This window comes from Miniopterus schreibersii (assembly GCF_964146895.1).
Source record: "Miniopterus schreibersii genome assembly, chromosome: 17".
Taxonomy (NCBI): domain Eukaryota; kingdom Metazoa; phylum Chordata; class Mammalia; order Chiroptera; family Miniopteridae; genus Miniopterus; species Miniopterus schreibersii.
This window is the reverse complement of record NC_138117.1, coordinates 13,833,901-13,860,979: the sequence shown is the minus strand read 5'-3', so window position 1 is coordinate 13,860,979 and position 27,079 is coordinate 13,833,901.

Sequence of the window (27,079 nt, the reverse complement as noted above, 5' to 3'; positions counted from 1 at the left end):
AGTCTTTTAAAATAATTCAACTTAACACTTTCATAAATATACATAAACTAGAAGCTTTAAACATATTTATCAAGTAGTAGCCCTGTTTATGGTTTTTTAATAATTTAAAAATCATTTATAATTAGATGATTATTAATAGGCAAAATACCATAAAACTTTTTTTTAAAGTTTTAGAGGATTCAGTATTTTATTTTATTTTCCCAAAGAAGTCTAACAACATCATTCCTGGCCTCTTCCCCTGACCCCCCTATAAAACTGCACACAATCGGTTTGGCAGTGCCCAAGAATAGTGCAAAGTTACACTCAACCCAGAGCTACACAGGGTCCACCCCAGACTCCGAATCAGTGAGCCTAAGCCCTGTGGCTGGCGAGGAGTGACTGCTGCGGTCAGCTCTCCAGGCTTCTCTCCCTCACAGGCTTGGAATGCACAGCAGAGGAGAAGTGTTTAATCTGGAAGCTATCTAGTCCTTTGGAAGTTTACCTTCAGGATCTCACAAACATTGAGCTACTTGGCACTGCACGGAACCTCCCAATAAGAGGGCAGGCTATTATGGATTCGTTTCATTTAGTCAAGAGGGACGGAACCTGAAGCATAGCTCAAGACTCTTGATCTCAAGTGACAGAAACCCAATGAAAACTAGTTTCCTCAAAGAGAGAATTAGGCCCTCACTGGTTTTGCTCAGTGGTTAAAGCATCAGCCCCCAGACTGAAGGGTCTCGGTTTGATTCCAGGCAAGGGCATGGACCTGTTTCAGGCTCGATCCCCAGCCCTGGTCGGGGCATGTGCAGGAGGCATCCAATCAATGTTTCTCTCTCACATCAATGTTTCTCTCTCTCTCTCTCCCTTCCACTCTCTCTGAAAAAGCAATGGAAAAAAATATCCTCAGGTGACGATTTAAAAAAAGAGAGAGAGAGAGAATTGATTCACATACCTGCAAAGTCCAGCGCAGCACTGGCTTCAGGTTATCCAGGTCATCAAAAATTGTGGCTCTCTCTCATTTGCTCTCACTCTTGCTCTTATTTCTCCTCACAGCCCTTTCCTCTTTGAGTTACCCTCACCTCTCAGGCTGTAGCCTAAGGAATGGCGTAAACAAGGAGTTGAATATAGGAGAGTGGAATCTGAAGAAACTGTGCCACACCCAGGTATAAGAATTCAGTCAGTGATTAGATATATGAGTATAGAGCTCAGGACCAAAGGATCAATTAATAATTGTCATAGAGCACCGCGAAATAATAATTGCATTCATTGAATGTTACCTATCAAGCAGTAAACCTCATTGAACCTTCAAAATTCTGGGAGATAGTCTCAGAGTTAAATGATTTGTCCAGATTCCCACAACTACTAAACTGTGGAGCATCCAGATTCTAACCCAGGCCGGTACAATTCCTACACTGGCCACTGGACCCCAGAAAAGTGTTGGCTTCTAGAGACTCATAAATGTTTGCTCCCAGAATTTCCCTTCCCAAGGGAGCTTTCTCGACAAAGGGAGGTACTTTGCCCAAGGCTATGCCCCCTTGATAAAGGTACCAAGTCTAACCGCCTGGCCCCAGTTGGGGAGACTGCAAAGAGTTTCCCATGGGATCTTCGCCCTCTGCCCAGTTTTCTTCCCCCAGTTCCTTACACGTGTTGTTCCCAAGCGTACCCTGGTTAAACTCGCATGCACAAAACTCCATCTCAGACTGTCTCCAGGGAACCAACCTGAAACAAGTTCAGAGCCTATGCGACTGACCTGTCTCGTAAACTAGCTCTTCAAAGCTAGTGTGTTGGCTTTGCCTGCTTAACGCCAAAGGAAGGTTGTGAAATGAATCATGAAGTTTTGAAAATGAGCAATTTCCAAACAGAGGACAAAAAAATATATTCCCATGACATACTCAGAAAGGTAGCATAATTATATGTGAATTGTGGACCCAGTCAACACTTTTTCAAGGTGGGTATTTTATGTTCTCTATTACAAAGCTGAGCAGAAGGCCTTCATCATATTGGTTTACTCTTTCCTGTCTTCCTGGCAAATTAAACTGTTTGATGAACAGCCTGAATTTAGCAGCTTCTCCCTTATGGAGTTTTACAACACCTCGCTTGCTTGCATATAAGAAACTGTTTAGATACAAATTGTTTCCTTGGGGCAGAAACATGGAGTCCTGTACTCTTAGGTCGGGGGATTTGTTACTCTTTATTGAGCCCTGTGGTACCATAAAGAGCCAAAAAGTCTCCAACCCCCAATCTTCACCTGAGTTGCAACAAAAATCACATAAGAAAAACAGGAAGCAAAGAGCAGTTTGTCCGTCTGGTCCTTGGAAAGGCACTTCAACTTTATCTTGTCTTTCTAGAATTTTTAGAGAACAGATGTAATGTTTTTCCACCCTTCTCTGTCAGTATATTTAGGTAGGAAAAACTGACCCCCGTGCTGTGATCTCTGGAATTCCAGAAAGGCCCCCATGCTCCCCCAAATCTGCTCTCACTGACTTCAGGATATTTGCAATTTCTTTAGAAATGTTTACTCTACTGTCAGTCCAAATAGGCCAAGGCAACAGCAACACTTTAAGCCTTTTTATTCTACTTTGTTGCAATTCAGTGTAAGTATGACTGGGTTTACCAGCCACTTTCTAGACAGGGAGTTTTAATGACTAAGTTGTTGCATAGGGAGATGGGGTAGGAATCCAACATTGGTAGAGCAATTATTTGTTCAAGATACATTACAGACATGATCTCATTCGCTCTTCAGCTAACTCCATATTATTCTTCCTTTACTGATAAAGAAACTCAGTTTTAGAGAAGTAGGTAAATTGTCCAATGTCACATAGCTAGAAGATATCAGACATGGGCTCCAGATGTGGGCCTAACTTACCAGCGCCGTCCTCTAAAAACACTGGGCTCATGAAGGGAGAAGGTCATGGCATCAAGGTGGAAAAGCGAAGAGGAAAGGGAACTAGGACACAAATACTGGGTCTCATGAGTGTCACTGGACGAGGCACTGGAGTTGAAGGCAACTTGGGACTACACAAAGCATGGCATGAAGCTGAAGGGCACCCCGGGGTAAATGACTCCTTCTCACAAATAGACAAATAATCTCGATGAAGTAGAAAGGCCACTTCCTTTGACAACACAGGCAGAAACATCTATAAACGCACTGAAACCTCAGATGCCATAGAGTCCACTCTGGATTATAGATTCCTAGCCATTTTTATACAACTGTCTTACTAATAGTTTCTACAGCCCACACTCAGGGTTAGGCTTCTGGGACTGGGACTTTGGAGACATGTACAGAAGGGAATCACTTGAACATATCTGATATGAGTGCTTTTCGCAGTGGGTTTCTATATGAGGCTACAGCTTCATTTGCCCCCAAAATAGCATTCCTTTGGGATTGTCTCCTGCTAAAGTTATCCACAGTGTATCTCCCAGCCCCTTGTCTACTTAAGTTTATTCTACAGTACCTTTGTTACATGTTAAATAACCCATCCTTTTGCCATGACAGGGATTTTATGATGCAATCTCTTGCAGAACAAAAATGAGAATATGTGCAGATTGCAAAGGCAATTTAAAGGGCTACTGTGCCCATTAATATCCCCTTGAACTGGAGAGAGCTGTACTCTAAACCAGGATGGGAAATACATAAACAGGGATCTGACAATGAGGTGTGCTAAGTTCAGCTAGAGCTCAGATCCCGCAGGACAGTTTTAATTTTCATTACTGCCCACCACGTCTCTCACTTAAACACGATACATAGTTGTCCCTTTAAACACCTGTGTAAAGCCAGAGTGGGTAACGCTGGTCTTTGGGCATGCAAGATCCAAAATTTGGGCTTTAATGGAGGTGTTCTTCTAAGGATCAAAAATTAAGAAAAAAACTTGCAGAAAATAGTAAGCAAAGGAAAAGATGCCAGAGTTTTCCCCTCTGGCCCACTAATCGATTGCAGCACCCTGCCAAGGAATGATTGTAAATAAATTAATAGGGAAATCTATTTGTCATCACTGTGTATGCCGCTGCGATCCTAAAGAGCCTGGGGGATAAAGTGCTAATTATTTCACTTATTCAAATCTTGCTAATCCTTTAAGACACAGATCAAATATCATCCCTTCCACGAAGCCCTGAGTGTCCATGCCCACGAGTGGGCTTCCCCTGTTCCCGAGTCCCATCCTGCCAACTTTCTCTTTCATACGTAAGAGTACCAGCCCAATACAAAGGACATCTAGATAGACTTTGCATCAGAGTTTGAGTCCTGGCTCTGCCACTCCTAGCTAAAGGGCCTTCGTCAGGTGATTTTGCCTTTAAATTTAATAACGACAGCAATGATGACATGCATTGAAACCTCACCATATACAAAGCTTTCAATGCAATACAATATTTCCAATCCCCACAACAACCTACAAGGTAGTTATGATTATTCTACACCATAAAGCCGAGGAAACTGAAGAGGTAAATAACTGAGGTAGCACATTTAGTGAGTTAGTCTTCAAGCTTCAGCAAATATGCGTAATCCAGTTTATTATCCCACCTTTCTCACTTCACCTGCCGCTTACGAGGCTCTCGATAAATAGTAGTTACTATTCAATATATGCTAACTTGTTCTATACAAGTTAGTACAATACTAACTTGTTCTCTGACTAACCATATAGGCCCTAATGGGAAATTTTAAAAACCATATTGACCACCACGCTCTCAGAGGACCGAGGTTTTACACTTCCCATAGGCAACCTGGATCTTGACTTTTAGACTCAGCAGCAAAAGAGCTACAACAGAAAATATCAAAAGCTATAAAATTCAACAAGATTAGATACGTGCCATTTATCTCTTTTTTCCTGACCAAAAGAAGACCACTCTTCATAGACACAGAACACTTTCGACCATCATTTACTGTATGATCCGAGTCAGATCCAAGTTGACTGATCTGAGCATGAAACATTATTTCAAAATATTGCCATTTCACAATTAATGGATTCTAAAATATAGCATCTATGAATATCCACATTTACTGAAACCTCATTATAAATTGTGTATTTTTATTCTAGATTCTTTTTATTTTAGGAAAATGTAAAAGAAGTCTATTTTTGTAGTCATTTCAAGGTTGGTCAAGAATTCCAGAACTTTATTTGGAATAACCACTCTTAGGTCAGGAATACAAGTTTTCAGCTCTGCTTAAGTCCTTTGGGGCAACATTTGAATGCCAACGTAAGGCATGTAATTTGTACCAGGAAGAATTCCTTTGAGAACTACAAACTACTGGAGCTTAGCAACCTGGAGTTTATATATCTTATCTTGCTCTTGGCAATGATCTAAGAAGTCTAGCTTCTGGGAAAAAAAAAAAATGGTAACTGTGATTAAATTAGAAATTGACTCTAATGACCTTAAACTTTCTCTCTTGACAGTTATCGGCCTTAGATAACAATCCAGTAAATTAGACCAGTGGACAGCTTTTACACTTTTGATGCATGGCAGCAAGGTGGTATAGTGACAGGAGCAAAGGCTTGGAAGGAAAGAAGATGGGTCTGCACCCTGGTTTTGTATGTAATTGGGCAGTTAATTAATATGCAACAATTATTTATTGAGAGCTCAGCCTGTGCTGGGTACTGTTTTAGGTATGAGGCCCTAAAACCACTCTGCAAGCTTCTGTTTCTTCATAGTAAATAACTCTAAAATAGAACTAAAGAAGTGTAAACAAAGCACCTAGCAGAGACCCAAAACAGCAGTAGGTGACTGGTAGATGGGAACTGATAGGTTACTGTTTCTGTGCAGTGGAGGCTGTCGGGAAGCATCTCACCTTTACAGTTTGGTTCCCTTTCTTCTCCATCTCCCAATCACTGTGGCCAAAGCTCAATTTTATTTCAGAAATATGATCTTAGTCCAATATTTAAACTTAAATGTTCACGTGAGAAAGGAAAAATCAGTCATCTGAATATCTTCCAATAATATTAATATAAAAATAGTATTTTTCCAATAATTACCATCATTTTAGAATGAGTCAGTTACTGGGCAAGTTGCAATAATATTTGTATCAAGATGCTTTCAGTTGCAATTAAGAGAAAAACTCCACTCAAGTCGCATTAACATTAAAGGAAATTTATTAGCTCATATAATTCAGAAGCAGAGATTAAATACTACTTGTTATCACATATAATCATTAAAATGTGCCCATTAGCACCCCATTTTATATGAAATAGAGGAAGCCCAGACAGCTTAAATAACTTGTGGAAGTTCACGCAGCCACTGTGTGGGGGAGGCAGCATTTGAACCCAGGCCATGCCGCTCCAAAGTCCATTCTCCTTTTTAAACCACTTTAGAACAATTCCTGGCACAGAGCACTCACACAATATCAGCTCTTCATAATAATCACTAGGCTATTTTACTTTCCAAAATATGGTGGCTGATATTCCCTGTTTTCATTTTCTATCTTAACATTAGAGGGTTATGTATACAGCCAACGAATTTGTATTAATATAGTACATTACAACTCATTTCATTTTTCAAGTCAACCAATGCCTAGATCCAGGCACAAAGCTAAGCACGTTGGGGGAGATAAAATACTTGCTCTTCCTTTTAAGTTTACAATTTATATACTTCTCTAGCTCCTCAGAGCTGACAAAGGATTAGTGCCTGCGTTAGCTCAGTAGATTCTCAGAACGAGCCTAGACAGAGTTTCCTACGCGCCTGGCCCAGACTGATGAGGGTCACGGTCCAAGGCAAGAGTGGGCTGGCTAGAAATCTTGTCCCGAGATTTGAATATACACCCTAGCCCAGGGCCAGCCCGCTGGGTCATAGTAATTTGTGCCCGCACCCCCATCGCCCACCCCACCTCGCCGCCCCACTCCCGCGGGACCAGCGCTAATTTCAGAAAAGGCTCTGCTGTCCTAGCATGAGCGTGGGCTGACCCTACCTGGGTCTCAATCAGACCACTCGAAACAGAGCAACAAGCAGCTTGAAATGAAAGAGGAAACATTGGCCCTTTCCTGCTTCTGTCTCCAGCATGTGTACACGTCTCAAAGGGGCAGATTTCCCATCAATGATCTCCCAAAAACCAAAACTAAGTCCAGGGCCACCTTAGCTCCTAGGGCAAAAAAATCTTCCCAGCACCTACTTCCTCATGGACACAAACCTTTTGGGAAATATTTCTACTGTTGTTCTTTCTGCAGCTAACAAAGTTTGATATAGTTTATTGTTTTTTTCATTTCTGCTTGTTTTTGTTTCATAATTTATTTTCCTTTGTATGGATATGAAACCTTAATTTATCTTTTTGGGCATTCTAACATAATTATTTTAAAGTCTATATCAATATAAACTAACAGAATTTATGGTATAAAGTAATAAGCGTGGCAAACCTCATTAATGAAATAAATAAGTGTGGTCCGTGGCAGGCACTGCTGCAAAATTAATTGCATCCGAAGTATATTTATGTTCTAAGAGTTGATTTTGTTGACTGTTTTTTTGAAAGCTAGTTTTCTTCGTGTGTTTGTGAATTCATGTTTGCAGGCTTATTTTGAAAGGAACTCTTTGGGCTTGGGCTTGGGTTTGGGCTTTATTTCTCCCATCCCTGCATGTGGACACAGGCTTACTCACCTTCCGTCCCTGTCTCTCCTGCTCTTGCTTTCTGCCCTCGCTTGTCTATGTGACCCTACAGGTTTCCCTCTACCATTGCTTCAAAAACCCACACACCCTGTCGCCTGTCCAGAACCAGGTCTTTCATTTTTTATTTACTTACTTGTTTTTATTTCTCAATTACAGTTGACATTCAATATCATATTAGTTTTAAGTGTACAGCATAGTGGTTAGACATGTATTTAACTTATAAAGTGATCACCCCCAGAACCAGGCCTTTTAAAGAAGGTTTGGGAAGTATATTAGTTTCCTACAGCCGCTATAAATTTCCACAAGCTTGGTGGCGTCAAACGACAGGAATTTATCCTGTTACAGTTCTGGAGGCCAAAAGCCCTAAATCAAGGTGTCAGCAAGTCTGCTCTCCCTGCAGGCTGTAGGGAAGAATCCTTCCCCGCCGCCTCCTCGCTGCTGGTGGCTCCCGGCACGCCGTGGCTCGCCCCTCGCTGCAGAACTCCAATCAGTCTCCATCTCCACAGGCCATCCCTTCTGTCTTTACGTGTGCTCCCCTTCTTATATGGACGTCTCAGTCATTGGATCTAGGGCCCACGCCAAATCCAGGGCAATTTCATCTCAAGATTCTTCACTAATTACATCTTCAGAGACTGTTTGCAAACAGGATCCCATTCTGAGGCTCTGCATGGCCATGCATTTTGGAGGGACACTATTCAGCCCACTACAGACAATACTGAGAAGAACACAGAGGCAGTTCCCACGCCAGTAGGAAGCTAAGCCACCACCAGCTGAGGACGCGGGGCATCTTTCCTCCGGCCTTACTGCCTGTTCATTTCTAGTTCTTGAATATGTTTGCCTGGGTTTTGCACCAGTTATGCCTGCTAAGCTTTCTTTTTTACATTTGATTTCTCCTTGCTAAGTTTGGGTACATCAAAGCATCCGTTTACTCCGTCATCTTAATGGGCTTCCCCTGCAATTTTTTTAATACGTGCTATATAAGGCAAACAAGATAAGCGTCTGTCACTTTTGCAACCTCTGCGGGGTTTAAGGATTCCCAACTTTGGTGAGTCTTTCCAGACACCACAGACAGGCTGGAGTCCACTCTGCTTTATGCTTGGCTTCTTTGCAGCAACGGCCAAATGATAGCATTGTTTCCATGTGCTTGTCTTTGGATTGTGAACCCCTGGAGAGCAGAGACCCTACTTTTTCATTTTTATAGCCCCAATATCTAGTACAATACATGGTTCCCAGCAGCCTCTTATACACTCACTGATTGAAAGAATGAACAGAGCAACACCAATAATTCACAAGTCTTGGGTCTCGTTTCATCACATTTCTGCCTCTTTCCTCATTCCAGAGAAATTCCTGCAATAAATAGCACTCATTTTCAAAACACCATCTGGGGAGTTTTGCTAGTGTACCCTGACTAAAATAAAATTTCAAAGTCATATTTTCAGATCAATTTCACTTGGCAATTAAGTTTTCGTAAATAAATTTCATTCCCCTGTTTTGATTTTCATTCAGTGCCACAACATCTCAGAAACAATTTGCCCTTTTTTAACTGCTGTAATTTTCTAATGGCTAAATCATTATAACGGTTCATCAAGCTCCCTGTAAATAATCTAGCAGCTGTGAACATTCTACACATCTAAGCAAGAAATATTTTTAATAGAAGAACAGGGAAAATACCATAAATAATGAAAGCTGTTGTAAAAATTAATGTTTTTGCATTTTACGGTTCATGTGCGATGAATTATAGATTACATTGAAAACGTGCTCTGGGCTCCCATCTCATAAAAACTATCACCAGAATAATAGGCAAACTGTTCAGTTCCTCGTTTTGGAACCCACTCTTGATGGTCACACTTCTGGAGGTGGATACTGAGAGGGGGTGAGGTATTATGAGGCCTATTTCACAGGTGTAAGTGAACTTTCACTTCTGGAAGTTCACTTGTGGAAACAGGTTTTCAGAAACTGTGTCCCAAGGATTACGCTTGTCATCAGCTTCTTTTGAGACACAAACATGGCACATATTTCTTTGCTAAATTGGACTTTGAACACATGCTTGGGGACACCTCCACCTTGCAGCACTCCAGGTTTAAATCATTTTCTATTTAGGAAACAGCAGAAACAATGGAGATTTGGAACTGGGCCGTGTTTCCATTTGCTTTTGCACTTTTTTCCTGATGAGAATGTACTGTGTGTCTTTCCAAATATCTAAACACCACCGAGTAGGAACCTCCGATAGACGCAAAACATCAACGTCTCAAGGTTTCACAGCTGCCAAATTAATGTGCAGTTACCAATGTATCTCACAAGTCTCTACATCTCACAGAACAGCCCGTGTAAAATGTGTGTGTGTGTGTGTGTGTGTGTGTGTGTGTGTGTGGTGGCCTAAGTCCTGCACAGGGTAAGGGGAAGATTGTCCTCTCTGATTGGGGAGGGAGAAGAGACAGAGACAAAGAAAGAGAGAGTTAGGGGTAGCGAGAAGGATCATAAGAAGATTGTGGGAACCTAGGTAAAGATAAATTTAAGACAATGTGCATTTCCCAAGTATCTGGGACTGAAAGCCTGAAGGACTGAGCCCTTATCCAGCTCAGACCCAGAGCCTCAGTTTCCTCACATAAAATGAGAGCTTTGGGCAAGAGAGTTTCTAAGATCCTTTTCAGAACTAACATTTTTTGAGCCTAAAAATAAAAATGTTTACAATCCACTTTACTTATTAGAAACTCTTCTATTTTGAGGCTATGAAATCGCGGACATGGTAGCTATTTCAATGCCCTCCCCCGCCCCCCAAGCCGCCAGCACACCCAGCGCCCGCAGCATGGGCCTCCCCCAGGCTCCGGTCACAGTGTGTCTTAGCAGAGGGGCAGAGCGCGGTCACCCGAGGAGCTCTGGACAGGACACACCCGCGGCCTATAGGTCCACATTCAAGCTGCACAGCCAGGGAAGGACGGCAGCTCTGTCATGTTTATGAACGTGACTCAGCAGTGTACCGCCAGGGGAAGGTCACAGCTAGTGGGAAATGAAGTCTGTGCGCCTTCGAGGTGTCATTGTGAATTGACTGACTACGTTTAGGACTCGGCCCTAAGTGGACTATTTGGGTAGCTGATCTAGCTGAAGAGTCCTTCAGGTATAAAACCCAGAGCTCTTGCAAATGAATTCTTGGCATTTTAAGAGCTTCCCATACCCAAACATCTCCAAATACTTTACAAATATGAATTTTTTCATTTTGGGGGGGGGAAATGTCATCACAACCATTGCTGGGTGGGGCAGAGCCAGTGCCTGAGATCTCTCCTGGAGGGGTTCTGTCAGGTGTACTACTCGGTGTTTTATCATTGATATTTGAAGGGGGATTAGTGTGACCTTCCCCAAACTTAAACTAATTACAGATGGGAACATAACAAAGAAAATGAGAGAAAAAACATTTAACATAGTCATACCACATATTTGCAGTCTCCCTCCATAATCAAGTTGATAATTCACTTACAGAGATCCATTCTTATAGTGTCTTTCAAATTGCATATTTTCTGTTACCATGCATTCGAGTCTACTAGCCTTCCACTCTGCTTTTAAATCTACTCAGTGAGTTCTTCGTCTCAGGCACTGTGTTTTACAGTTCTAGAGTGTCTATTTGGTCCTTTTATTTATAGATTCTGATTGTTTAGATTGTCGTACATTTTCCGTCTTTCCTTCTACTTTTAACAATAATTACAGTTGTTCGACATGCTTAAATGCTAACTCCAACATCTGGATTGTTTCTGGGTCTGGGTCTGTCTCTTATCTGATTGTTGATCACTCGCCATGCTTTTTTGCGTGCCAGACATGTTTTTTCGACTTTGTAAGCGCTTCGAATCGTTTGCTTCCCCTCAGGAATGTTAAGTGTGTTCTGGAAGACACTGAGATGACAAGCAAGTCACCTTGATCTTGTCACGGCTTAGTGCTAGGCTTTATCAACGTGGGTCTGAGGTTTTAGTTTTACCCACACTCTTGGGGCATTGCCCTGACAACTAAAACGCAGCCTTCCTGCTGTCTCAATCAAAATGTCAAGGTTTTCCTAAGGCCTCTCCAGCATGTCTGAACTTTGACCCCAAATTCTGTCTCTCCGGCACTGCGGAGCCTCTAAATCTTCACTCAGCTCTCAAGCCTCCCAGCCGCCTGCAGTTTAAGATTAGGCCAAAGATTCAAATGGGATTATGTACTAAGATTTGAGGGGCTTCCCCCAATAAATTGACTGCCTTTTTTCCGGGACCATACCCCCTAATCCTAACCACGCTGGCAGTTTAAAATTTCAGTCTTTGTCTTCTTCATGTACCAAGACCAAAATTCTCTGCATCTGCATCATTCTTGCTCTGCAGGTTGGAAACTACCATCAGGGAGAAAGCATCAGGAATGTGAGGGGCACCTCCTACACCTTCCTCCTTGCAAGGGTTAAAGCCTTCCAAGGGCTGCAAATAGGTATTTTACATGTTTCCTTCAGCTCTTATACATGTTTATAATAATAGGGTAAGTTCGATACCAGGTCAGAGAAGCCTCCTCCCTCTGCTGAGTTTCTGAGCTCTTGCCCTGTGCACGTAGCCTTTTGTAGCTGGTGGATACCTCATGGGGAGACTGCATACAAACTCTCAGGCTCACTTTTTTGAGATTGCCTTCCTAGTCCTGTTTTCCCATTTGTGTCTGCCCCACCCAACAGACTGCCCAAGCTCTAAGACACCCCTTTTTCTTGGTTTCTAAGCCTCAAATAGGCAAATGCTCTTAGGAGATATAATCATGATAAATTCAGGGCTTATGATGTATGTTCTTTCTCTATTGTATCTTGGCCCCATATGTCTGGTGAGCTCGGTTGCTTTCCAATACTTTCAGAGAGCTCCTTGCCACTTTATTTTGTGCTTTCATTCAACTTTTATAGTTGTTCTCAGAAGAAGAGTTAGTCGGATAGAAGTTACTTTGCCATTGCAAAAACCCCTCATTTGCACCTTCAATTTAACTTTCTACCAGAATCATTTTCTAGTTCTGGCTAGAAAGTTAAAATAAGCTAAAAATCAAATCAAGGGAAGAGATGGCATGACAGGGTTTTCTAAGCTTTGTCTCCTTGTTATTTTTGATCCCCTCCTATATCACTTATACCAAGTTCCACCTATAATACAGTTCATTGACACAAGTAATTTCAAAGCATTTTAGTCAAATAAATGTCCCTGGTGAAATATTCTTAGTTAATAAATAACACATAAAAAACAATTGGTATTTGTCAGCACCATAAATTTTAAGTTAATTTTATGGCTGTTGAAGAGCAGAATGTTATTCCAGGCCCTAGGCCCTGCCCTGCCAGGCTCCAGGGCCACAGCCGCCTACTGTGGAATTAAATGGACCTTGGTAAGCATCATCAGATGTGGCTCTTGTGTTCTCTTTTCTCCACATTAGCCTCAGACCCTTGTGTGGTTCGTAGGGCTGCAAGACAGAGGGAATATATTTTTCTAGTCAGGAAAAGTAATTTAAACTCAAATATTACAAACGCGTGCAAACTAAATACCAGCAGGAAAGAGGATAGCAGGCTGAACTCGCATATTGTCTCCCTCGCCAGAGCTCTGACTTGGTTTAAAGAGTAAAGGCCGCGACTGATGCCGTGAATGAGAAAGGCGTGTCTGAGCTTTGCTTTATCCGAAGAAAGCAGAAAGTAAAGCAGTTCGGGATAGCACATGAAAATGCAGGTAGACATCAAAAAAGGAGAGACTCTTGCTAGAAGATCGTGAAATTAGTATTTGAAAGAAGAGGAAGTGTAAGGAAAATGCCAACTTATGCTTCTACTACTTTGTTTATGAAGAGAATGAGCGGGGAAGTTCTAATTGCAGTGCAGCAAGGGAGACTCAAAATTGAATGATAAATGATAACTAAACAAGTCACCAATAGCACTCGCCTCACAAAACTCTCCCCAGATAAAGCCTTATTCTTAAGCCTAGACTTCAGGTCTATATTGTTTGGACAAAGTATTAGTACACACACACACACACACATACACATAGCATACAGGAATATATATACCTCTCTAACAAATTGTTTAATTGGTTGGTTTTTAAATCACTTTTTATTTTAGAATAATTATAGATTTATGGGAAAGTTACCAAAAGGTTCAGTGTCTTAAATAAATAGTTTGTTTTTCTTTCATGTACTACCCCAGAGCTAAGCAGTCTAGTTCTGATAGCCATATGTTTTCATTAGTTGCCATTTCTGATCCATAAGAAAAAGAAAGTCTAGATAAAGCAGATTTATTTTAATAATAAATAATAAAGTGACCTGGGAGATGCACACAGGACTTCCACCCTTATATCATTTGTCCGAACTTTGGCATATGGCCACTTAACTGCAACAAAGGCTGGGGAATGTAGTCACTAGTGGACATCTGTATGACCAGATGAAAATTAGGGGGCTTATGACTAATAAGAAAAACAGATGAGATGGAAACCCAAGGACAGTTAATGGTCCCTGCACAGGCCTAAATAGAAAACAAGGTATCATTCATCATATGTCAGCATCCAAATATCAGCTCTAGGAGGCAGTTCTTCCCTGACCACTTGCGTAAAATCTAGGACTGGCCCTATGATTTTCCAGTCTCTCTCAAATATTAAAAAATCTACTTGTCACTTTAGCTCCCTAAAATATTCTCAGTTCAATAATTCATATGTCCAGTCCAGCATAATAATTAAAACTAAAACATTCATTAAAAGAGAAAACCTCTCCTCCTGTGAGCTCAGGTCTACTCAAAGGGAAAATCTACATTGAAAAATGTGTATATAGTTGGCTTGTTTTCTATTCTCTTGTAATGTCAACCGTCTTAAGCCAGCTCAGAAACAGCAGTCACTCCATGGTTGAAGTCATTCACGGGTTGACCCACTTCCCTGCCTCAGTTCAATGAGTTCACAGACTCTTCTTTCATTGATTGGGTTGGGAGGCCTGCAGAAATCAGGTCCCAGACTTCTAATGCAAGCCGGGGCCTAAACAACCTTTTCAGCAATTTTTAACATTGTTTCCCAGACACTTGAGTCACGGGCCACCAAGAGTAGGAAGAGTGTTGCATAATATTTCTAATGAGTGGCCAATCAGGTGTAAATGTACAATTAGACAAGTTTCATGGGAAGAAGAAAGTAAAAACTTGAGAAGAAAGGGAATTGTAGAAATGGCCCTTTTCTCAATCAGCAGTGATTTCAAAGTAACTGAAATGAGCAGTTACAGGATTTGAGCCAGTTTTTTATTAGGTTGCTTGCCTTAGGATATGAAAAATCATCTTTGTTGAAACATTTATTTGCATGTATCGCTTGGTGTGTAGATGCCTCTCCTGACCTAGTAAATATCAGTGATACTATTCAAAGGAAATAAGGCTAAATTTTCAAGTAGAATCTGTGACACAGGTAGAAGAAATAAACCAAGCACATTTTGCATGATAGAACCTCCATTATTTTGGCAGTGAGGCCATGCGCATTAGTCCTGTGACAGGATTATTTGGGAAATGGCCTATTTGATTACTTCTCAAAATAGAGTATGAAAATCATAGAGGGAGACGATGCTCGATGACTAAGGAAATAAACCCACGGGGAGGACTAATGTTCATTACCAGAAACCAACATCATTCTGAATTTGATTCTTTGAAAACACAGAAAAAGCTTCCAAAAAACAAACAAATTGCTTTTGCCTAAAAGCTGTTGAAAATGGCAATATCATCAAACGTTCTCAAAACAAAGGAAACCAAGTTAGTGGCTCCTGCCATAATGATAGCCGTCGCACCTTCCTCCTTGCCTTCCCGCCAGTCCCTTCCGAACGCTGATGACTATCAAGAATCAGTGACATGGCCCAAGGGAACTGTGCAGAGAGGTCCCTTCATTGAGAGATGTGGGAAATTTGTATAACATCTCCACCCCCCACAGCTACTTTCACTTAATCGATTTGTCTTTCTACAGGGAATATGTCTGTACATTTACTATCCCTGCAATACAACCAGCGATAATAATAATAGTTAACACATGATGCTTATATGTGTGTGAGCTTTACTCTAAGTAATACAGGGTGGGGCAAGAGTAGGTTTCCAATTGTGAGTATGCGAAACACAGTTTATTCTTGTATTATTATTTATTATTGTATTGTTTTCCATATGAACAATTGTAAACTACTTTTGCCAAACCCTGTACTACTGTTATATACACGTATAATATTAAATCTTTGTATTTTATATATATATGTATATGTATGTGTGTATACACACGCACACACACACACACACATGAACTCATTTCATTTTCTTAGTAATCCTATGAGAGAGGATAGATACAACTATCCCAATTAACCAATTGTGCGAACAAGCACAGAAAGACTAAGTAATTTGCCCAAGTTCCTATATAAATTAACTCTGGAGGTAGGATAAAAACCCAGGCTCAGAGTCTATGCGTTTACACTCGTCCAATGCAGCCTGTCTGGTAACAGCAGTAGTTATTGTGGGAGACTGTACCATCATTCCTACTGTTCACTCCCCCTTCCTGTAAGAGGACTGGATATGCTCATGCATTGCCATGACGCTTGCAGTGCCTTTGGGGAGAATACTTTCCTTTCCCATTAATGGCAGGCTTGGCCCTGTGACTTCCCTTGACCAATGGAACGTGTCAGTCTACCAAGTTCCCACGAAGCTTAAAGAGGCATCATGGAACTTACTTCCTCCAGTCCTCTCATCTCTTTCTCTCCTTGCTATGAATAAAACAGGCCCCACAGAGATGCTGACATGCAGCTGTTGACATGTAACAGGGTCAAGAATAAGTGCTTGTTGTCCCAATCTACTGAAATTTATGGGTTATTTGTTACTGCAACACAGCTGATAGTTACCATCTCCTGAGTGCCAGTATGAGTTTAAGTGATTCTCAGATCTTGCAGGTAATACATTGTTCTTTAGAATTCAGAAGGGTAATTTGAGTGTATCTAAATAAACCAAGAATCTTCATATGTTTTATCAGGAAAGTATCATTACCCTCACTTTATAAAAGAGAAAACGGATCTCAGATTAAGTGACTTGACTAAAATCACAAAATTAGTATTGTAATCCCATCCCCAACCCTTATCTGTCTGTGTGATTGCAAGGCACAGGTCTTTCTCATGATAGCACGCTGCATCTTCTTCAAGAAGAGAGAGCATCTCAGAAGACCCACGTTATCTACAGAGAGTTTGTGCCACTGAAGCTCAGAAACAGAACCCCAACCTCCTACCAACCTGAGCTGGAAATCCCCCTAAATTTCTGGCATGTCACAGCATTTGTTCCCTCTACTAATCTAAAAAACTATAATTGTAAGTTATATTACATTGTTTAGAAAGAACTTTCATTCCTGGCTGTACCTGGTTATGCTTTATAAACCTATATGCCATCATGAGAAAACTACTATATATTGGATCAATATTAATCATTTTTATTTATGGACTTGGTTTATTCAGGTACATATTCATTACCCTTGTGAATTCTGAAAGACAAAGCATTACACTGTAAAGATTGCAAATTCCAATCCACTTGATGTTTCAAAGTTATAGAGGTGAAATGTAGCTTGATCAGCATAGAAATCAGGACACATCACACTCTTGTTAACTATCAGTGTCCTTTGTGGACAGTCTCCATGGCAACATGAAGGAAAATGTATGATTGGACAACTTGCTGCAAGGATATATATATATACACACACCGGTATAATTAAATTAATTCCCCAGGCAATTTAAAAATCATATGGAAAAGATAGTTTATTGTTCTTCAAATTTTTATGCTAACTTTTCATTCCCTCCTCTCCTATCTTCCATCTTCTTTTTCATATAAACTAAATGGAATTACCAAGGTTTTGTGGGGTTTGTTTGTGTTTTTAAATTCAAACTACCACTTAAAACAGAGAAATCTTAAAAATGTATTTACATTTCTGAAACTCCATTCCTTGACCCTGAGGGATTTTAATATTTGAGTCACGATACTATCTTGGATGATATAATGTGCACTGTTACTTTTCTCTTGTGACAATGACAAGATAGAGCTGTTTATTATTTTTCAGGGTTTAAGAGAAGCAGTTGAACAGTCAGAAACATTCAGGGAATGAGAACAGATTACTGCAAATTGTCCTGAATCTCCCTTTGACAAATGAGTCAGACACTCATTTCATTCAAATCTTTGGTCCTTGTGTTTAGACTCAAATATCTGTGGGTAGCAAAGTGCAGTCGGGAATAAAAGTCATGCATATCTAACTAGCCACTGAGCTTGAGCAAGCCCAAGTCCACTCTGATCCGCTGTGTTCTCCCCTGTAAAGCACAGATGTTACAGTTGCAAGCCTCTCGAGTCCTTTCCATCCTTTGCATCTACTCTCTCCATGGACTCAGAGTGATTCATATCAAGTCATCAGCTGCAGCCTTAATTTACTCACCTTGTTAAGAATTAAAACCAGCCTGGCCCGGCCGGGCGTGGCTCAGCGGTTGAGCATCTACCTAGGATCCAGGAGATCGCAGTTCGGTTCCCAGTCGGGGCACATGCCTGGGTTGCGGGCTCGATCCCCAGCATGGGGTGTGCAGGAGGCAGCCGATCAATGACTCTCTCATCATTGATGTTTCTCTCTCTCTGTCTCTCCCTCTCCCTTCCTCTCTCTCTAAAAAAATCAATAAAAACATATTTTTTGAAAAGAATTAAAAGCATTCCTTAGGAAGGACCTCTAGGAGGGGGATTTCATGGTAGTCAAAAGCTGGTTGATGACAAGAATGATTCAGGGATCTTTCTGCCCCAAGTTCACATAAAGGAAGAATAAAATGTTATTTAAGCCAAAATTGACTTGAGCCCGTGAGTTTTTTCTTTATTCCACTAGCAGAGACTTCTAGGGAAGAGAAAAGGGAAGCCTCTATACACGGAACTGATTCAGAAGAAGCTGGAGGTTAGAGTCAGAGTAAACAGGGGAAAGGTAACCCCTCAAAACCCTGGAATTCCCACCACAGCCGAGATTGGGGGTACAGTCAAGTTCATTTGAATCTCAAAGAAAGAATGACTTCAGCTGACATCTAGGTAGCAGTGGGCAGATAAATGCAATATATTTTTAAATAATCTAATTATGTTGTATCTTGGCTTGAAGGAGCATATTTTTACATTTTAAATGTTTTCTATTCTGTGTATATCTGCCTCTTATTTATTAGAAGGGAACTGGCATGTTAGCGTGGGCTCAGACCTTAGGATGAGCTGTCGCTCCGTTTGTGTTCCAGCTTTGCTGTGCACTCATCCTTGGAGACCTGGTTTCTTCATTTCTAAAATGAACATAAAAGCACTACCTACTACACAGGGTTGTAATGAGGATCTAAAATAGGAACTATAAAATGCATAACACATAATAGGTACTGCACAACTTGATACTTTTAAATTTTGTTCAGAAGTGTTTACTGGGTTAAAGTACATAAAGTATGCAAAGCACCTTCCCCAACGAGGTGCTTGAGTAGGTTATGTAGAGATTAGTGTAGCATCAGGCAATTTGGAAATGATAAAGAAAAACAGAGACGGAGCTCTCGGTACCTTATTTTGGCTTCTGCGCCTGCTGTGCGAGCTTTTGCCCAGAAAGTGGGTTTTTCTCAGAGTCTGGCATCCTGGAAGCCAGGTGCTATGGGGAGGGGTAAGTGCCACCTAAACACTCCGCTAGGTTGATGAGCTTCCCTAAAGCACCGCATGAGCCGAATATGTAATAGGAGCTGTCTGTCCCCCATAACAAGAGTTTTTAAGACACTGCCTAGAGCCACAAAAGTAGTTCTCATTTGTTTTTCTCTTGGCTGCCTCTCCGAGAGCGTTATTAAAATCTGCTAAAGCGCAGCAAACGTCTTCTGTTCAGCCAGGCTTTTGCTTCTGCTTTGGATTAACAGCAATCTTGGGTTTCAGTTCATTAGAATGTCCTGAGTAGAGATAAATTCATTAACGGATTTAACAACCGATATCAGCATGCCCATACTTCAAAGAGATTGCACTTTTCTAAATGCCTCCAATTTGTCATTTTTTAAAGACGGGTCAAGTGGAGGCAAACTAATGTAACTCAATTTGTCTCCTTTCAGCTTTGGGTCTTCTAAGATTGTAAAAGCTCACACCTATATGGATGGAATTTAATGTAAATGTATTGAACTATCCAACTCGTTGCAAACTACACTGTAATGAACACCCGAGTGCATAATATGTTTAATTTATATAAAGGCTGCTTTCAAAAGGCCTTTAACAGTTCACAAAGACACTCAGGACACTTTTTTTTTAATGCATATATAACTACAAGCTTTTTAAAAATATATCTTCATTGATCCCAGAGAGAAGAAGGGAGAGGGAGAGAGAGATAGAAACATCAATGATGAGAGAGTCATTGATCGAGCCCGCAACCCAGGCATGTGCCCTGACCGGGGATCGAACCGCGATCTCCTGGGTCCTAGGTCGATGCTCAACTGCTGAACCACACCCTGCCAGGCAGGACACTCTTTTGAAGTTGGGAGGGAGAATAAATTACCAAGGCACAGGGTAGCCGTAAAAAAAAATACTTTCTCATTAAAAGTAAGTTAGGTAAAATGGTGTGGCTGCTGTGGCAAGCAATTTGTGGCTCCATAGTAAGCTAAATATCAAATTACCCCATGTCCCAATAATCCCATTCCTGGTTAAATACCCCAAAGAACTGAAAACTGGTGCTCGAGCAAAAACACAGATGCTTGTAGCAGCGTCATTTTCAATAACCAAAAAAGAGTAGGTCCGAATGTCCATCAGTTGATGAGTGAATAAACAAAATGTGGCATATCCATGCAGTGGAAAGGAACGCACATAGTGCATGTTGACATGTGCCACAATGTGGATCGACGTTGCAATCATTAGCCCGAGTGAATGAAGCCACACACAGAAAGCCACATATTGTATGATTTCATTTACATGAAATATCCAGAATTGGCAAATCCAGGGATACAGAAAGATTAATGGTTGCCAGGGCCTGCGGAGATGGGGGGAGGGGTGTGAACTGCTGAATGGATATGGGTTTCATTTTGAGGTGATGAAATGTTCTGGGACTAGATAGTCATGATGGTTGCACAACATTGTGAATGCGCGAAATGTCACTCGTGATAAATTTTATGCTATTCTACCACAGTTTTTATAAAGAATTTTTTTTAGTCAGTCTGATTCTCATGTCTCTAAAAGGATATAACTACAAGCCTGCCTAAAATCCAAGGGGGAAACTTTATTTACTTTAATACTCACCTGAGGATATTTTTTTCCTTTGCTTTTCAGAGAGAGTGGAAGGGAGAGAGAGGGAAAGAGAGAAATATCAATATGAGAGAGACATATTGGTTGCCTCCTGCATGCACCCCAACTAGGACCATGGATCAAGCCTGCAACTGAGGTACAAGCCCTTGGCCAGAATCAAACCCGGGACCTTTCAGTCCGTGGGCTGACTCTCTAACCACTGAGCCAAACCAGCTGGGGCGAAGGGGGAAACTCTAGATAGCCCCATGGTTTCCTTCAGACCTGGTGTTCCAGAGAAATAAATGAAGCCCAATTTAAGTGATTTCTCCAATTCCATGAAGTGAGCTTTTTCCTTCCAGGCTTAAAGATCTCCTAAGTGTTTAAAGAGCTCCTGGACCTCTCCCACTCCTGGTCCAATTAGGTGCTTATATAATACCTAAATATAGGTAGTAGAATCCAATCCTATATTTACTAATACCACCATGCTGTCATATCTGCTCACTGGCTCACTGCCCTTCCCCACCAGACTCTGAGTTCCTTGAGCCTTGAAAGTTTTGCTGTGGCCCTTGCACTCTGCCTTGGCACATGGGAAGGATTTCCTCGTGTATTAAAGTAACAGCCATGCCCTGCTCCCAAATTATTACCCTATTAATGCATTAAATAATCTTTCATAAAACAAGATATTCGTTTCCCTTTAATAAACTGAAACCAGATCTTTGCAGGGCAGTGTCATACAAGAAAAGCAGTGCCCTCGGACCTGGCTGTGGTTACACTACTTCCTAGCTCGTGAATAAATGTGTTAAGAACAACATGACATTTTTATGACTTTGATTGATCTTTAATTTTTAAGTCTGTGAAAATGAATCAACTATTGGCTAAAATGAATAAACTTCAACTACTCCCAGGCTATAGATGCTCGTAAAATGTCATGACTTTAATGCCATCGGTAGAGGGAGCTTCAGTAAGAACAGTTTTGTGATGGATTGGGAGAAAAAGGCTATGGTGGGGTAAAATCTATGTCAGTGTCTTTACATCAATATAGAATGAGAAGATTAAGACGGAGGTGGCAAAAAGGAAGATTACTTAAAAGAATTAAGATAACCATTTTTTAAAATATGAAGGCGGCATAGCTTTTATTGGTATAACCAAAGATTGCCCTACACAAAATATTGGTCCTTATTTTTAGTTACTGCTTTTCTAAGACCTACTGTTCAAGAAACCTAAAGCCAGAAGTCATCCTTTCTGGCAGCCTTCATTGGACTTAATTGCCTTGCAGTTAATGAGCCAGTAAAATGAGTTAGCTATTCAGTTCCTAGGCACCTATATTGCAAACAATTTTTCTTTAATGGCACACCAGACAAATAGATTAAATTATCCTGTTGTTGTTGTTGTTGTTACCTCTTAGGACACTTGGGGCTCATTACTCAACCCATTGCTTACAAATATTCAAGACTTAATATTTCAAGTCCTCATCTTATCATGGTGTCAACTATTCTGTCCAGTTTTATTTCTCTTTGCCCCATTTTTTCATTCGTATGTTTTTTCTGCCTTTACATTGCACATGTTTTTGTAGGTTGTCATAAATCCTTTTAAAACAAAGCATTGTATGTATATAAACAGAGGAGACTCAACAATATCTTGAATGAATGTGTGAGTAAGCAAGTAGCTACTCTCAGCCTTCTTCCCTCCCTCCCTCCCTCCCTCCCTCCCTCCCTCCCTCCCTCCCTCCCTCCCTTCCTTCCTTCCTTCCTTCCTTCCTTCCTTCCTTCCTTCCCCTCTTCCTTCCCTCCTTCCTTTTGCACTAAGGATACTGAGGAGATCTTAAGGATGCTCTGTTTAAGGTAAGAGGGCCCTAAAGAGTAAAAGCATAAAATAAGTTGCAACAGTATTGCAAGCATTAATATCTGCTACATTCTTTAAAACAAAAATCAAAAAGAAGATTCTCCTAATATTAAATTCTCATGAAATACGTGGAACCTTCATTTCCCTCAGTTACTCAAGTGTGATTGCTTCCATTTCTGTGGAATTCTTCTAGATTCTACCCCTTTAAGTTTCCTAAACAAGGAAACAGGAATTATGAGCACACACATATTATCCTAAAATACTTAGCTAAATATCTAATGGACTTATAAAGTTGCTTTAAAAATACCTGTGATATGACTAAATTCAACCATTTTCTGCCTCCTTTGACTGTGTTGTGTGTAGAGAAGTATCCATAAGGGAATCTTTTGTGTAGAGAAGTATCCATGGATTTCTACATAAGGGAATCTTTTCCCCCTCGTTGCAGTGTTAGGAAGAGTGAAGGGACTGGAAGGACGGGGTATAAGAGAGCTAAAATTCTTCTTTGTCACAGTAGGAAAGCATAAGAAAGATGCATACTCACATTATTTAGAAGGTAAAAGAATTGAAAGTGGTTTCCTTTGGGGTGGGGATGGGTGGAGAGTGGGGAACGCCATTAGGACACTGATAGTTTTTGTGTAAGACTTTTAGACTTTATTGTTTCATAGGTATTACATGCATGCATTACTATAATAAAGTTAAAATTTAGAATAGTCTTTAGTGGCCACCCTTGCTCTTAAGAACGACATCTGAAACCCAGAGCACAGCTTGCAAGGCCTGTCACCGTGTGGCCTCCTCTGCGCACCTCTCCCGCCACAGTCCCGGCCCTCCTACCTCCCGTCTCATCTCCGAGACACCGAGCTTTTTCACTTCCTCCCAGTTGCTCGCCTCTGGGACTCGCCATGAGCAGTAGCCCCTGCCTAAGACGGTCTGCTCTTCCTCTTTGCTCCCAGCCTCCTCCTGGCTGTGCTCCGGGGAGCTTTCCCTCTCCCGTCACAGCCAGGTTGAGTGTGCTTCCTGTGTGTTCCCTCAGCACTCTGGGTTTTCCCCGACCACAGCACTTATCACATTATATTATAATATACCAGGGGTGCATATGTCTTTTCAAATTAGTGTTTTGGATTTCTTTAGATAAATACCCAGAAGTGGAATGGTTGGGTCATAGGATAGTTTAATTTTTCATTTTTTGAGGCACCTCCATACTGATTTCCATAGTGGCCACGCCAATTTACAATCCCACAGGGTTCCCTTTTTGAGAAATTTCTTTGCATGACAATTTTTAACTGAATTCTGTAGAAATTTAGGGAGACTGGTATCCTCAGTACCAACTTAGAAGCAGTTTTTGCAGAAACTCGATGTCAGGCGGTTTTTTGAAGTTTGCTAAACTTTCCTGATGTAAAAATGTAAGCGCTGGTCATCGTTTTACTGTGTTTGGCTTCCGGTTCACTCCTGGGACACTTTAGGATGAATTATTACATCCCCGCTCGTTCCAGTTGCTGACAGCTGAAGGGTCTTCTGCCACAGAACCAGACAGGTAGCAGGTTACCTAGGCATTTGGAAATCCTTAGTGGGGGGGCTCAGAGAATGACTCCAACAGTCAGAGCATTTGCTGTGAATTCCAGAGTCTCCGCGGGACTCCGGAGGCTGCCTCTCAGACAGGCCTCCTCCCACGCGCTGTGGTTGGCCTGCTGCGGAGGGCGGGTCCTCATTACAGGTGTGTGTGTGTGTGTGTGTAACGTGTAAGCAACAAATGATGTCTCTGGAGTCCTGTGCCCATAGTTTCTAAAGATACCTACTGTTGCAGTCAGACAATGCATCTCCCTAAACCTTCACCCCAGGAGGTTGTCAGGGTTCGGGTGCATCCGTCAGGGTGCTTCGGGTGCAAGGAACTGAACCCCGAGTAAAAGTGGCTTAAGCAATCGGGTTTTATTGTCACCTCACAGATCAAGACTAGCCATGGGCAGGCAGTCTCAGGGTCGGCTCAGCAGCTCAGCGATGCCATCAAAGACACTGTTTCTTTTCACCTTTCTGTCTTCCCAGCCTCCGAGTGCCCATAAACCTTCCCCTTGTTCGCAGGGTGGCTGCAGCAGGCGCGAGCTTTACAGCCTCGTGACAAGGTTCCTCAGTGAGAAAGGTAAAGAGGAAGAGAGCTTCCCTCCCGTCTCTCCTTTCGTAAGAAAGAAATGTTTCTCAGAAACTCCCCCAGCAAACTTCCCTTTATGTCTCCTTGGTCTCAACGGGGTACCACAGCCATGCTGAGCTTCCAGAAGGGCTGGGAAAAGTGAAGCCGTCACTCTCAGTCTCTCGCTTGGAACTGGGCACTTCCAGCAGGTGAGAAGGGGGAGTCAGACAATACTTCACATGTATTAATCCACCAGATCTCACAACAAGCCCATGGGGCACGTGTGATATTACTGTTTTCGAGAGAAGCAAACTGAACGTCAGAGATGTTAAGTAGCACAGGGAGGTGCTGAAGGAGCCGAGATTCCAACTCCATCCTGACTCCCGAGGCTGAGCTTCTGACCACATATCGCACTGCTCTCCTCGGCCTGCAGTGTCTGCCACAGCAGGCAGTCCCCTGGGCTGCTTCTCAAACCTGATACTAAAAAGGCCTGAGCCATGCTCGTCTCCCTCTGAAGTGCAAATGTGACACTTCCCCTGGCTGCCGTGGAGGCATGGGTGAGCAGAGCAGAGAGGCGTCCCAGAGTGACAGGGATTGCTTCCTGTCACCATCAAGGCTGCAACAGCTGGGGCTGTGATCAGGGCCAGAGCTGGGACCTGGAGAGTCCATTCCGTGGTCAGGGGCCAGTGGTGAACAGCCAGCAGCCCGCGGTGCTCCCACAGGTATCAGAAAGTCTGGGCCAGTCAGAGGTGAGCGATTGAAGAGTCCAGGGACAAGCAGACAGGATTAGAATAGAATAGATTTTCTAAGTTACAGGACAGTGTTAGAGCCACTTCCACTCTGCCTCTCATTTTCAAATGAGAAAACTGAGGTCAAAGTAGGGTAGAGTAATTCATCCCAGATCACTCAACTAGTTTATGTAGAAATGCAAAATGAGCCCCCCCCCGCTTGGACACAAATAACTCAATGAAGCCTTCTTGGTGTGACCCTTGCAAAAAGCATCCCTAGCCTATCATGCATGTTTCTCTTATAACCTCTGTTGCAATATTGAGTCTGTTCACTTGTGCATGGGTCTCCCCCATTGCTCCAGGAAGGTCACAATAGCCAGACCACACCCGACCCTTGACATGAACCTTGACAGCTTCACTTGCTGGCGGAGTGACCCATGGCAAGTAGCATGGCCTCGCCCACACTCCTGCCCCTCTTCTATAACATGGGAAAAGCAGAAGTTCCAGCCTCACGCTGCTGGACACTGAAGTTTTAGACGGCACATGGCACTGTAGCCAGGCAGATTGCGGTTACTTTGTTTCATTTGTCTCGGGTGCCTGCACAGGAAAGGCAGGGTCCAAAATGGTAGTAAGATCGCGGAGAACTGAAGATTCAACAGAAAGGAGCCCAGAGCAGAAACGCCTGCAGGACTCTCAGTCCCCAAACCCGCTCTGAGGTTCTCCAGTTCCGGCTCCTGAGCGTTTAAATAAGACGGGTACCGTTTTCACTCGCTTCTTTACACAGATCTAAGGGATTCAAAGTAATATGCCTCAGGTCATACACTGACAAGTGACAGCGTCAGGACAGGATACCAAGGCCAAATGACCCCCAAAACGTGTTCCACACGCCCCGGATCATTGAGGGGATTAAAGAAGCTAATACACGCGAGTCCCTGGCTCAACGCCCAGCACAGGAGCGGCGGCTGGCCTTGCTGCTGGTCTCATGACTGTCATTCCATTCCCCGGTCCCTTCTGCCCTGGTCCCAGCTGAGAAAAATGGTGGCACTATTGCTCCAAAGGCAGAGGTGACCCTCAGCATGCATCAGAGGTGGGGTCAGGAAGCGGCGAGGGAGAACAGCGCCTGACTCGGGCCCTGTCCGAGGCGGGACCCATCTCAGAGTCACGTCGCCCAGCTCTGGGCTCAGGGGAAACAAGAGGCTGCCAGGCCCAGAGGTGGGCGAGGTGGCACAGGCTCAACCCCAAGCCTACCTGCACCTCTCGTCCCCCCTAATCCTCATTAATAATATGGCCAAGAGGCAGGAGAGACGCAGTGGTGCCGTGGCGACAATAAGCAAGCAAGAGAGAGAGAAAGCAGCCGGCGCTGCAAGACCGGTGCCAGACCTGAGCCCCAGGGGCTCCGCCGGGATTCCAGCGTTAAATAAACAGAGCCGATGGCTGCCCAGGGCCTGTTCCCTGCCAGGGAAGGGAGGGGGAGATGGGATTCTTGTAATGACGCCGGTGCAGGCTCAGCCATCGGGGGTCCACTCACATTTGACTCTGATGGGTCCCCAGGCTGGGGTGCCAGAAGCACCTGTTACAGCAGTAGTGTGGCAAGCCAAGCAAAACGCGGCTTCCTTC